The sequence below is a fragment of the Delphinapterus leucas genome, chromosome 7 (genome assembly GCF_059928025.1).
Source record: "Delphinapterus leucas isolate spDelLeu-1000000601 "Yukka" chromosome 7, BTC_Dleu_Yukka2, whole genome shotgun sequence".
NCBI lineage: Eukaryota > Metazoa > Chordata > Mammalia > Artiodactyla > Monodontidae > Delphinapterus > Delphinapterus leucas.
The window spans coordinates 955,373-967,343 of NC_143135.1; positions in this window are offsets into that span (position 1 = coordinate 955,373).

Here is an 11,971-nt window from a genome sequence, read left to right on the forward strand (position 1 = left end):
GGCACAAAGAAAGGTGGAGAGGGTCTGGGAGGCCAAACGAGACTCTTCTACGTGTGCGTCTAAATATCAGTGATAACTAGAGGATAGAGTTTTATACCATTGAAAGGAGCAAAAAAAGAAGAGACAAAATGTAACTTTTTTTAAAGTGTTAAGGAAAAATTATAAAATTTGATTAAAAGACCTTAAGGAAGACCTGAATAAGTTGAGAACTGTTTACCATATTCATGGATAGGAAGGCTCAGTATCAGAAATATGTCCATTCTCCCCCAAATTGCCCTACAAAAGAAATTCTCATTAAAACCCCAACAGGCTTTTTTAAAAGAAATTTAACAAGCTGATTCTAGAATTTATATGGAAGAACAATGGCTGAGTAATAGCCAAAACGTTCTAGGAGAAGAAAGAGGAGAAGGAGGAAACAGAAGGAAACTGTCCTAGGAGGTGTCCCAATGTACTCAAAAACGACAGAAATTGAGCCTATGGTATGGATATGGGGATAGACAAGTTCACCAATGGAACAAAATCTGAAAACTTGATTTAGGAGGGTGTTGGCACTGCTGAGCAGCTGGGAAAGGAAGTATCTTCTAATACTCTGTACTAAAACGATTGGCTCTACTTAGGAAAAAACTTGAAATTGGACCCCCACCTTATGCTGAACAAAAAAGCAATTCCTGGTGGAACTGATCCAGTGACTATTTGATGAATTCAATACCTATGTCATGTTTGTAAAGGATAAAATCAGAAAAAGGTGGCACCTCTCCTCTGCTCCATCTGGGAAGGGTTGAGCAGCAGTTGAAGTCTTGGGAGAGAACACGTAGGATGAAAGGAGAGACGCTTGGTGAGTCAAACATGAGGACAAGTTGTTCAGCAGACCAGCACCACCTGGCCCCCAGGGTGCTGACCACATATCCCTGAGAAAGGCAGAGGGAGCTGATGGGCAGAAAAAGTGAGAGCTAGGTTGGCCAGAAAAGGAGGTTTCAACCCTAGAGTGGGGGTTAGGACCAAAGCAAGGTGTAATAGTGAGCCATCCTCATGGAGCTTTACCGAATGGAGTGGTATGGCCATAGAGGTGGCCAGAGAAGACATCCTTGGCAGGAGAATTGCAAGAGGGACAAAACTGGAGGCCAGGGGTCCAGCCAAGTGAATTCCTGTAGAAAATGTAGACTGTGAAGGGAATTCTAACTTAAACACCATCTCCTCCCCCAACTGCTTACGTTTGCTCAGAGACCCAACAGCAACACTCAGGACCCTGACCCTGTGTGTCACCTGAGCGATGTCATCTACCTGTGTAATCCTCATTGTTCCCCAGTCCATTTCCATGTTGTCATGGGAGGTGAGCTCTCCATGGCCTTTCTGGGTCTAGGTTTCAACTCACAATGGCACCCACAGGTCCCAGTATTCATGGAACATCCCAATGTACCAAGAGCCCCTGATAGTTTTTTTGTATGTCTTTGGGTGGGATTCTTGAGTAACAATGATGATAAATAACACCTTTGCATGTTTCATAGGTGTCAGGCTCGGTGTGTATAATCTCATTTAATTTACAGTACGGTCCCATGAGGCACATGCGTTTGTCATCTGCCTGACTGAAGGGATAATGGGCAGGTGAAGGACAAAAATGTTTCAGTGTCTAACACGAACGAGTAATGACTGTCCAGAATATAGAAACACCTCCCATAAATCACAAGGAAACAGGAGACCAGATGGTAAATGGACAGGTATTGTAAACTGGCAGTTCCAAAAGGGGAAGCCCAAAGGATCGACAGGTATGGGAAGGGGCTTTCAGACTCACTAAGAGTAAGAGAAATAAAACAGTAATGAGACACCACATTACATCCATCAGAAAAATAACAATTAGGAGGGGAGGGAGACCAAGGGCAGGTGAGAACCCAGGCGAGGGCGGCTCCGCAGCTGGGCTTAGTGGACTAGACACACCCCAGGAGCTCTCTCCTGAGCATACGTTCCGGAACATTCTCACTCTGACCCACAAGAGACACATTCAGAGCTGTTTGTTGTTTGTGTAGCAGAGTTGGCAACCTAATTGCCCATCTTTAGGGGAATGAATCAGTAGAATGTGATGCATACACACTGTGGGTGCAATGCGACAGGGAGAAACAATAAAGTAGTTGTTTGTAGAACAGCTTGTATGAATTTTTTAAATCCACGCAAGATAATTAAGCAGCAGGTTTTCAAGACACCGGACATAAAGCAATGAGGGTCAGTGGTCCCTGTGGGACGGGGAACAAGTGAGCTCAGCTGTAGGACGGCCTCTGCTCACTGCCCGGAGAGAGCTTGCAGGCTGCAGGGCAGGGAGGGTGACCAAGGGGCAGGGCAGGGGTCTCCCTGAGCTGAGGGGACTTGGCCGGGAGCCTGAGGAGGCCGGGGAGGCTGGCATTCGCCGGGGGGGAGTTCCTGCGCAGAGAAGGGACTGCTATCTGCAGAGACTCCCCCTGGAGACTTCAGCTGAATACAGACCAGAGCACACATGGGATGAAACTGCTGAGGCACGAGAGAGCGCCACCTGAAAGAGCTACAGAGATAATACCGTTAGCCAAATGGGGGGAACAGAATAGTTCCTGTTTCCCACTAGTCAGAGTAAAAAGCCACATAACCAACAGGACACTGAGTAGGGTATGCAAAAGACTTTGCCTTGAATTTGCTGGGGATGAAGCGGTTCGTTTTAGATGGTAAAGGGATACCATCAAGAGGACATAAAAATCCTAAAAGTTTATACATCTAGTTGTAGAGCTTCAGAATTCTTGGAGCAAAACCAGATAGAACTGCAGGGAGAGAGACAAACGCACAACCGTCGCTGGAGATTTCAACACCCTCCCCTCTGTATTCAGTGGAACAAATAGAAGCCTCGTAAAGGGATGACAGACCAGCACAGCACCAACAGCTTGATCTGACTGGCATTTGTAGAAAACTCCATCCAACAACAGCATAACACACAAGTTTAAGTATTCACTGAATATTTACCAAGATAGACCATATTCTGGGCCAGAAAATAGTCTAAAATGATTCAAGTCATGCAAAGTATATTCTCTGACTGAAACAGAATTAAATTAGAAATCAATAATTAAAAGATATCTGGAAAAGGCACAAAATATTTGGAAACTAAATCACGAACAGCTAAATAACCCGTGTATCAAAGAAACCCAAAGGAAAGTTAGACAGCATTTTCAACTGGATGAAGATGAAAATATATGACACTTTGTGGGATGCAGCTAAAGCAGTACATAGGGGAAATCCATGCCTACATTAGAAAATCACTGACTTCAGCATTCACCTTTAGACACTAGAAAAAGAAAGGCAAATTAAATTCTAAGTAAGCAGAAAATAAGGAGGAAATAAAAGTCATTGAAGAGGGACTTCGCTAGCCGTCCCGTGGTTAAGACTCGGTGCTTCCACTGCAGGGGGCGCGGGTTCTATCCCTGGTCAGGGAACTAAGATCCCGCGTGCCAAGGGGCACAGCCAAAAAAAAAAAGTCGTTGAAGAAATCAATGACATAGAAAACAGAAAGACCACAGAGAAAATTGGTAAAAACAAACGCTCATTTTTTAAAGAAGATCAATAAACCACTAAACAGACTGATCAGGAAAAAAAAAGATAGAAAACGTGAATTACCGATAGGAGGAATGATAAAGTTGGCATCACTACAGATTCTACAAAACATTAGAAGAAGAGTAAGAGAATGTTATGAACAACTTCACTTAGGTTAAATGAAATAGAATGAAATAGACAAAGTCCTTGAAAGACACAAATGATCAAAGCTCCCTCATGAAGGACAGTTCTGTCTATTAAATTAAAAACCTTTCCACCAAGAAAACTCCAGACTCAAACGGCTTCGCTGCTGAGTTCTACCAAAATTTGAGAAAAAACAACATCAATTCTACACAAATTCTCTTCTAGAGAAGAGGAGAGGAGAAAATACTTTCCAACTCATTCCATGAGTCCAGCATTATGCTAGTACCAAGACCAAACAAAGACATTACAAAAAAGAAAACTGCAAACCAATATCCCTCATGAACCTAGATGCAAAATTCTTAACAAAAATTTAGCAAACTGAATTCATGAACATATAGGAAGGATAATTTATCATGACAACGTGGCAGTTAACTCAGGAGTGCAAGGGTGGTTTAACTTTTGAAAATGATTATACGATGCAATCTACCACATTAACGAGCTGAAAACAAAAGCAAGAAACAAAAAACAGATGGTTGTCCAAATAAAGGCAGAAAAAGCATTTGACAAACTCCAAACTCCACTCCATATGTTAACTTTCTGCACGTGTGAACAGAAGGGAACTCCCTCCATCTGATAGAGGGAATCTACAAAAAAACATGCATCTGACATATCATACTTAGTGGTGAAAGACTGAATACTTTTCCTCAGACAGGAACAAGACAAGGATGTCTGCGCTCACCACGTCTATTCAGCGTGGAATGGAGCTAGTAGCAGGGCAATCAGGCAAGAAAAAGAAACCAAGGCATCCCACTTGAAAAATAACAAGGTAAACCACCTTTACTTACAGACGGAATGATCGTTTACGTGAAAAATCCTACAAAACAGCTACTAGAACTAGTTAGTGCGTTTAGCAAGTTTGCAGCGTTAAAGGAAGTAAACAAAAATCTACTGTGTTCCTATATACTAGCAGTACAAACTGAACATTCATAAACTGAAATTCAAAACAATACCATTTACAAAAGCGTCCCCAACATTAAATACTCAGAGATAAATCCAGTTGATTGCTGGTGTTGTTGAGTTCAGCTATGTCCTCACTTGTCTTCTGCCTGCTGGACCTGTCCATTTCTGGTAGAGGGGTGTGAAGTCTCCAACTGTAACAGTGGGTTCATCGGTTTCTCCTTGCAGGTCCGTCAGTTTTGGGTTTTTTTTTAATATTTATATATTTTTATTTTAGTTATTTTATTTTTGGCTGAGTTGGGTCTTTGTTGCTACACGCGGGCTTTCTCTAGTTGTGGTGAGCGGGGGCTACTCTTTGTTGCGGTGCGCAGGCTTCTCATTGCGGTGGCTTCTCTTATTGTGGAGCATGGGCTCTAGGCACGCAGGCTCAGTAGTTGTGGCGCACAGGCTTAGTCGCTGCGCAGCATGCGTGTTGCAACGTGGCTTAGTTGCTTCCCGGACCAGGGCTCGAACCCATGTCCCCTGAATTGGCAGGCAGATTCTGTGCCACCAGGGAAGCCCGTCCATCAGTTTTTGCCTCGTGTATTTTGATGCTCTGTTGTTCGGTGCATACACATGACGGAGTATTATGTATTCTTGGAGAATTGATGCTTTATCATTTTCCCTGATAAATTTCCCAGCTCTGAAGTCTGCTCTACCTGAAATTAATACAGCAATCCCTGCTTTCCCTTGTTTCAGGCTAGCGTAGTGTGTCTCTCTCCATCCATTTCAGAATGGATCCTTTTCCCTCCCCCTGACGGAAGCACCAGGAATTTTTCTCCAGTGTCTACTGTGAGGACCTGGTGGTGCTCCTGGAGGTGAATCTCACACTACTGTGGGGACCCTCTGACCGAGTGCCCCTGGAGCTTTCATCCCTCAGGTTTGTCCACACCGAGCCTTCAGCCATTTATCAATTCCAGTCCAGACTTCCTACCCCAGTGCTGGCTCCCACACAGACAGCTGCACTGGTAAACCACGACTCCCTGTGTGCGCCTGTCTGTCTCTCCAGTTTGGGGGACAGTAGTTTGCCCTGTGACCTTGCTCCTCTATGGATCGAAGAAGAGTTTTGGATTTTTGTTTGTTCAGCTTTTTACTTTTGTTAGGACAGAATGGCAACTTGCGAGCTTCCAGCATGTCAGAAGAGAGGGTAGTCTTTTCACAGAGAGTGCTGGGTATCCATATACAATTGGATATCCGCATGCAAAAAAGTTAACTTTGATTGGTATCTCACATCTTATAGAAAATTAACTAAGAATGAATCATAGGTCCATGGGTAAAATGTAAGAATATAAATCTTCCTGGGGAAAACAGGAGAAAAATCTTTGTACTCTTGAGTTAGGTAAAGATTTCTTGGATACAACAGCAAAAGCCCAATCCATAAGAGAAAAAAATGGTAAATTGTGCTTCATTAAACTTAGTAACTTTTGCTCTTCTAAAGACCATTAGAAATAATGGTTAAAGAAATAAAAGGACAAGCCATAGACCAAGAGAAAATATTTGCAAATCATATATCTCGTAAAGGGTTTGTATGCAGAACATGTCAAGAGCTTTAAACTCAGTAACAAGAAAATAAACAACCCAATTAAAAATGGGCAAAAGATCTGAATAATTTATGAAAAAAGGTATATAGGGGCAGATAAGCATGTGAAAAGGTGTTCAACATATTAGGCATTAGGGAAATGCAAATTAAAATCACAATGAGATGCCACTACACACTATTAAATGGCTAAATTCTAAAACAAAAAAGACTGCCCACGCCCAGAGAACGTGGAAGAACTAAGCCCTAGTGCGCAGCTGGTGGGAAGCAACACGGCGGCGCAACTACTGGGGGGACGGTCGGGCAGCTTCTTAAAACGTTTGTTTGCTTGTTGTTGAGTTTCCGCCAAGGTTAAACTTACACCCACCATGTGATTCCACTCCAGGCTCTTTCCCTAAGACAGCGAAAGCACGTGTCCCACGGAGAATTCTCACAGCAGCTTTATTTGTAATGGTCCCAAACTGGAGAAAACCCAAATGTGCACCAAAGTGTGGAGAGAGAAACCTTGGAAGGTCCACCCAGCGGGGTACTTCTGGGTGACCTGGGGGCAGGGGCTGTTGGCACACAGGGCAGCAAAGGTGAATCGCAAAATGATTTTGCCAGTGTGTATGAGTCCATATATTCAGAATTCTGGGGAGTTCCCTGGCAGTCCAGTGGTTAGGGCTCGGCGCTTTCAGGAGTTCCATTCCTGGTCTGGGAACTAAGATCCTGCAGCACCGCGGCCAAAATAAATAAGTAAAATTCTGGAAAATGCAAACTCCTCTGTGAGGACACAAGCGGATGAGTGGGGAGGAGCTGGCAGAGAGAGGGTGGAGACAGACAGACAGACAAACAGGAGGGGCACGACAAAGGCACAGGAAGCTTCCGGGGGTGGGTGATACGTCATTATCTTGATTGTACGATGCTTCCGGGGTCATTTGCAAAAGCCAGAACTTATCAACAAGCACAGTTTAAATACTTGCCGTCATTGCACATGAGCTGGACCTCCACACGTGGTCTAAGGAAGCGCCAACAACACGCGTTTCACAAAGACGCGTGCACAGGTAAGTGTGTGTTCCACACACTCTGCCTCGGGCGAGAGAAGGCTGACGGGCTCCACTCTGCACCTGCGGCCCAGAGATGTTACAGAGCAGAGCACCGCAGACCCACTGCGGGGACCACAGTGCCCACACCAGCAGGAAAGGGAGCTTGGGGCTGGGCACGCTGTTTAATCTCTTACAAAGACACAAAGATCTACAGTGATGTCAGCCCTGGTCACTGGGAGTTGGTCATACCAGCCTCTGTGTTTTTCTGCCACTTCACTGAAAAGGGGAGACAGGTGGGTTCTGACCTGGGCTCTGTACCACTGGCTGCATGACCCGGTGCCAATCTTTAGACCTTGATTTTTCACCCGTGAAAATGAGAGAACACCTACCCCATGGGGTTTTCTTCACAAAGGTCAAATGCGGTCATTTTTGCAGAGCGTCTTGGGGACCCTGGCTCAGGGTCATGAAATGTGAGCTCTGTGTTATCATGAAACTGTTGGGGAAAACCAGCACCCCACCACGTGACCAGAGGAGCCGGGATGCGGGGCCTCACCCTCCCTCTGTGAGCGGACGTACACGTGGGCCATCAAGTATCCGTCAGATCATCTTCGTTCTGGCCGGTTGGCACTCTTGGGGGCGTGTCTGGGGTCTTCTGACTTGGAATACGGCCAGGGGTTCATCCTCTCCCCGTCCTGCAGGCCCAAGTTTGAATCGAGGTGTCGCAGTGCCGCGCTCCGCCTCTGCCGCTGCCGGGGGCCCCACGCGCCTCTGGGCTTATGGCCGCGTAACCCCAGCCTCTGCCTGGTCTTCACGGGTCTCCTCCTCGCTCCGCCTCTTCTCTCATCAGGGCACCTGTCGTTGGATTTAGGGCCCTCCTGGTGACCCTGGATGACCTCATCTCGAGACCTTTAGCTTGACCACAGCTGCAAAGACCCCTTTCCCAAAAAAGGTCACCTCAGGTTCTGGGGGTTCAGATGTGGACTATATTTGGGGCCACCAATAACGCCTCCCAGGGATGGGAGACCCTGGCCCTGCCCATCCCAAGTCCTTGGGTCAGGATTTCTGACACCGGAGCCAGCACGTTTGCCTCAAGATCCTCCTTCCAAGTGTGACCTACTCCCTCCCACCCCAAACATACATACACACGTGTGCACACACTACACACACACACACACACACACACACACACGTTTTTCCCTTGGAAAAGTCACACTGCCACGTTAAGTACACCCCTGTTCAGTCTCGCTGGACAGGGAGCCCCTCCGTCCCCTGGGTCGTGCGAGCCCTGACCTCTGCCCCTCTGCCCTTGTTGACCTGCAGCTTTACCTATGGGTGCTCTCTCACCTCACACATGCCCTGTCCTGTGCTCCCTGAGTCCTGTGACCTTGGCTGGGACACAGGAGGGCTGGTGCAGGAGGGCAGGGTGTCCCGAATGGGGTTGACACTGGGTTCGTGTCGGGGGGACGCCCAGGGTAGGGGTGTCCATGCCCACAAGGTCTGGAGACAGAGGCTGCTCAGGCCAAATCCCAGCGGTGGGGGGATGTCAGCTCGGGGCCCTGAGAGGCTGACACTGAGTGACATCTTTCACGGGACTTAAGACACTGGCTCCCAGGAAGGAAGCACAGAGCAGAGCCCAGGGAGCAGACGGTCATCTCTGTGTCCCTGTTGACCTGGGAGAGCCTGGGCCACGGGGAGGGTGGCCCCAGCAGCGGCCCCAGCAGCCGGCAAGCACACGGGCCTGGCAGAGCACGGACGCCGGCTCCAAGGAGGATACCCCCATCGGCGTTCACATCCCGGGTGCAACTACGCTCACCCCGTCCTGCCTCCCCCAAAGGTCCTGCCCCATTGCAGCACTGAGTCCAAGTCCAAGAGCTCATCCAGATCTCTGCTAAATCAGGTATGGGGGGTGCTCAGCGCATGAGTCACCCCGGGGCAAAATTCCTGAGCCAAGGAGCAGCTGCCTCTCCACCTAATTGACACCTCACAGCCCTGGGTCCACCTTTGGGATTTGTAAGAGGCTGTTTAAGAGCAACACAAGGGTGAACAAGATGTGGTCCATCCACGTGACGCAACGTTACTGGGCCTTGACAAGGAAGGAGATCCTGACACGGGCGACAGCATGGATGAGCCTTGGGGACATTGTGCTCAGAGAAATTAGCCAGACACAGAAGGACAAATCCTGTGTGATTCCACTCCCGTGAGGTCTCCAGAGTCATCACATCCATAGAGACAGGAAGCAGACGGTGGGTGCCCAGGGCTGGGGGAGGGGAGGGGAGTGAGTGTTATGGGGGCAGCGTGTCCATTTGGGAGGATGGGAGGTTCTGGAGATGATGGTGTGATGGTTGCACAATGTGAACGCTCTTAATGACAATGTACCCTTGAAGATGTTCAATCTTATGTGTATTTTATCACAGTGGGGAAAAGAAGAAGAGAAAACAAGAAACACAGCAGTGGGGACCTCTCACTCAGACACAGCCCCACTCTGCGCCCTGGTGTTGTGGGTAGGTTTTGCGTCGAAGAAGCCTCAGAGCCCAAGGGAGGGGGCCAGGGTCCCGCCGCTGCCACGCATGGGTGCCGGTCGGGCATGGGTGAAGATCCACTATCTGATCGCCTTCAATCACCTGCGGGCTCTCTGGCTCCACAGAAGGGACGAAGGCACTTTAACATTCCCCCGGGGGGCTTCCCTGGTGGCGCAGTGGTTGAGAGTCCGCCTGCCGATGCAGGGGACGCGGGTTCGTGCCCCGGCCCGCGTACCGCCAACAGAACAAAACAAAACAAAAATAACATTCCCCCGGGTGCTGTTTCAGGGGCACTCAGGTGACCCGTGCTTGGTGCTGGAGCGTGTCGCAGCTGGTGGGGGGTCAGCGCGGGAGCGGTTTCCTGGGCATAAAATCAAGATTCCAGTGGGTCCTTCCGCAGGACGGTGACGCATTCCAGGGAAGAATGGCTCTTGTCTTGTGTCCTTCCTCTCTGATGGTCAGGAACAGAGCTGCTGTGAGAGGGGACAGGAGGCGGTGACCAGCGACCTGGAGAAGGCTGGCCAGGCCAGGAGATGCCACACCCGGGGCAGGACGGGCCCGACGTCACCCCCTGGAAGCAATTCCAAGAGACGAGCGGCAATCTGCTGTCTGCTAAGGGGGCTTTGGCCAAAGACGCTCTTTTCAGGTGCAGGTCCAGCCTCCCCACACACCCAGCCCAGGCGATGCAGCGCGCCACCTGAAACTGCAGCATCTCAGTGCACGGCCACTGCTCACGGGGTGTCCGCGAGGTGCCCCTGCCAGGGCCAGCACAGGGCCCGGAGGCCCTCCGGCCAACACAGGCTCGCACGTTTTGGCGCTCGGGATTCCATGGGGCTTCACTACTTTTGTACCAAATGTCTTAAGTCATGGCCTGATGTTAGGCCCTAACCCTACCCCTAACCCCTGAATGTGTCCCTGCAAGTTCATATGCTGGAGTCCTAACCCCAGGAACTCAGAATGTGAGTGTACTTGGAGATGGGGTCTTTAAAGGAGTGATTAAGGTAAAATGAGGCCATTAGGGGTGGGCCTAATCCCATAGGACTGGGAAGAAGAGGAAATCAGGACACAGACACACACAGAGGGATGACCCCGTGAGGACACAGGGCCGTCTACACGCCGAGGAGAGAGGCCTCAGGAGGACCCAGCCCTGCCCACAGCTGGATCGCGGATTCTAGCCTCCAGGACTGGAGACAGTGAGTGTCTGCTGTTTAAGCCCCCTGATCTGTGGGATTGTTGGGGTGGCTCCAGGAAACTCACCCTCCATATTATTCCTGATCACAGGTTATTTCTGTGTCCTGGTTGCTTGGGCACTGACACGGCCCAGTGAAATGACCCACCTCTGCCGCGTCTTTCCACCTGGAATCTGGAGAGCGTGGTCCACTGTGGCTCTGGTCCCCAAGAGCCTGGCCGCTGCCTCTCGGACTCTGTGTGTCACCAGGAAGTCCCATTGTGGTGTGGAGCACCGGCTTCTCTTCTCCATCCAGGAAGCAGCACTGTGGTGCTTTTTGCTCAGGGTGTTTTATTGTTCAGTGCAACACGAACCCCGTCTGGCAGGGACTCTGGAAGCCCAGCTGAAGCTGCTCGGGGCAAGGTCTGTGGAGACAGTGACACCGCTCTTCAGGGTGTCTTATCCTGCTCCCAGGATGCAGGACGTCCCCGGGATCCAGGGACACAGAGAGTGTCCCTCACCTCCTCCACGGTCAGTGTGCCAGCACCTGCATCTTCTCTACGCAAAAAAAAATGACCTACGTCATTCCAGGAACAGGTCGAAGCCCACACCGCGCTCAGGGGAGTCCTCAGGCCCAGGGCTGGCACCCAGGAGGCACGTGTCCTTAATGGATGCCCAGGTGGGCGAGAGCTGAGTAAGGACACAAGGGGGCACCCAGCTTACAGCTTGCACAAAGTGAGGTTTCACAAAAGAAGCCACTTTTCACATGCCTACCCGTAAACCACACCATGGCACACTTCCTGCTTCTAGGCATTAGCCACAGGAGAGCAGAATTCAGGCTGGGGTCAAAGAGAAGGCCAGCGGGGTAAGAAATTACAAATATGACCTTTAAAACATGCACAATAAAGATTTTCTGCTGTGACAGACACCAAACCCAGAGGAACGCGTATGTCTCTCACAACCCTGGCGGGTCTTTCGACGGCCCTGCCAACCCAGGGCGTTGCCCGCCCAGTGCATTGCGGTGGGGGTGTGTCTGGCCACC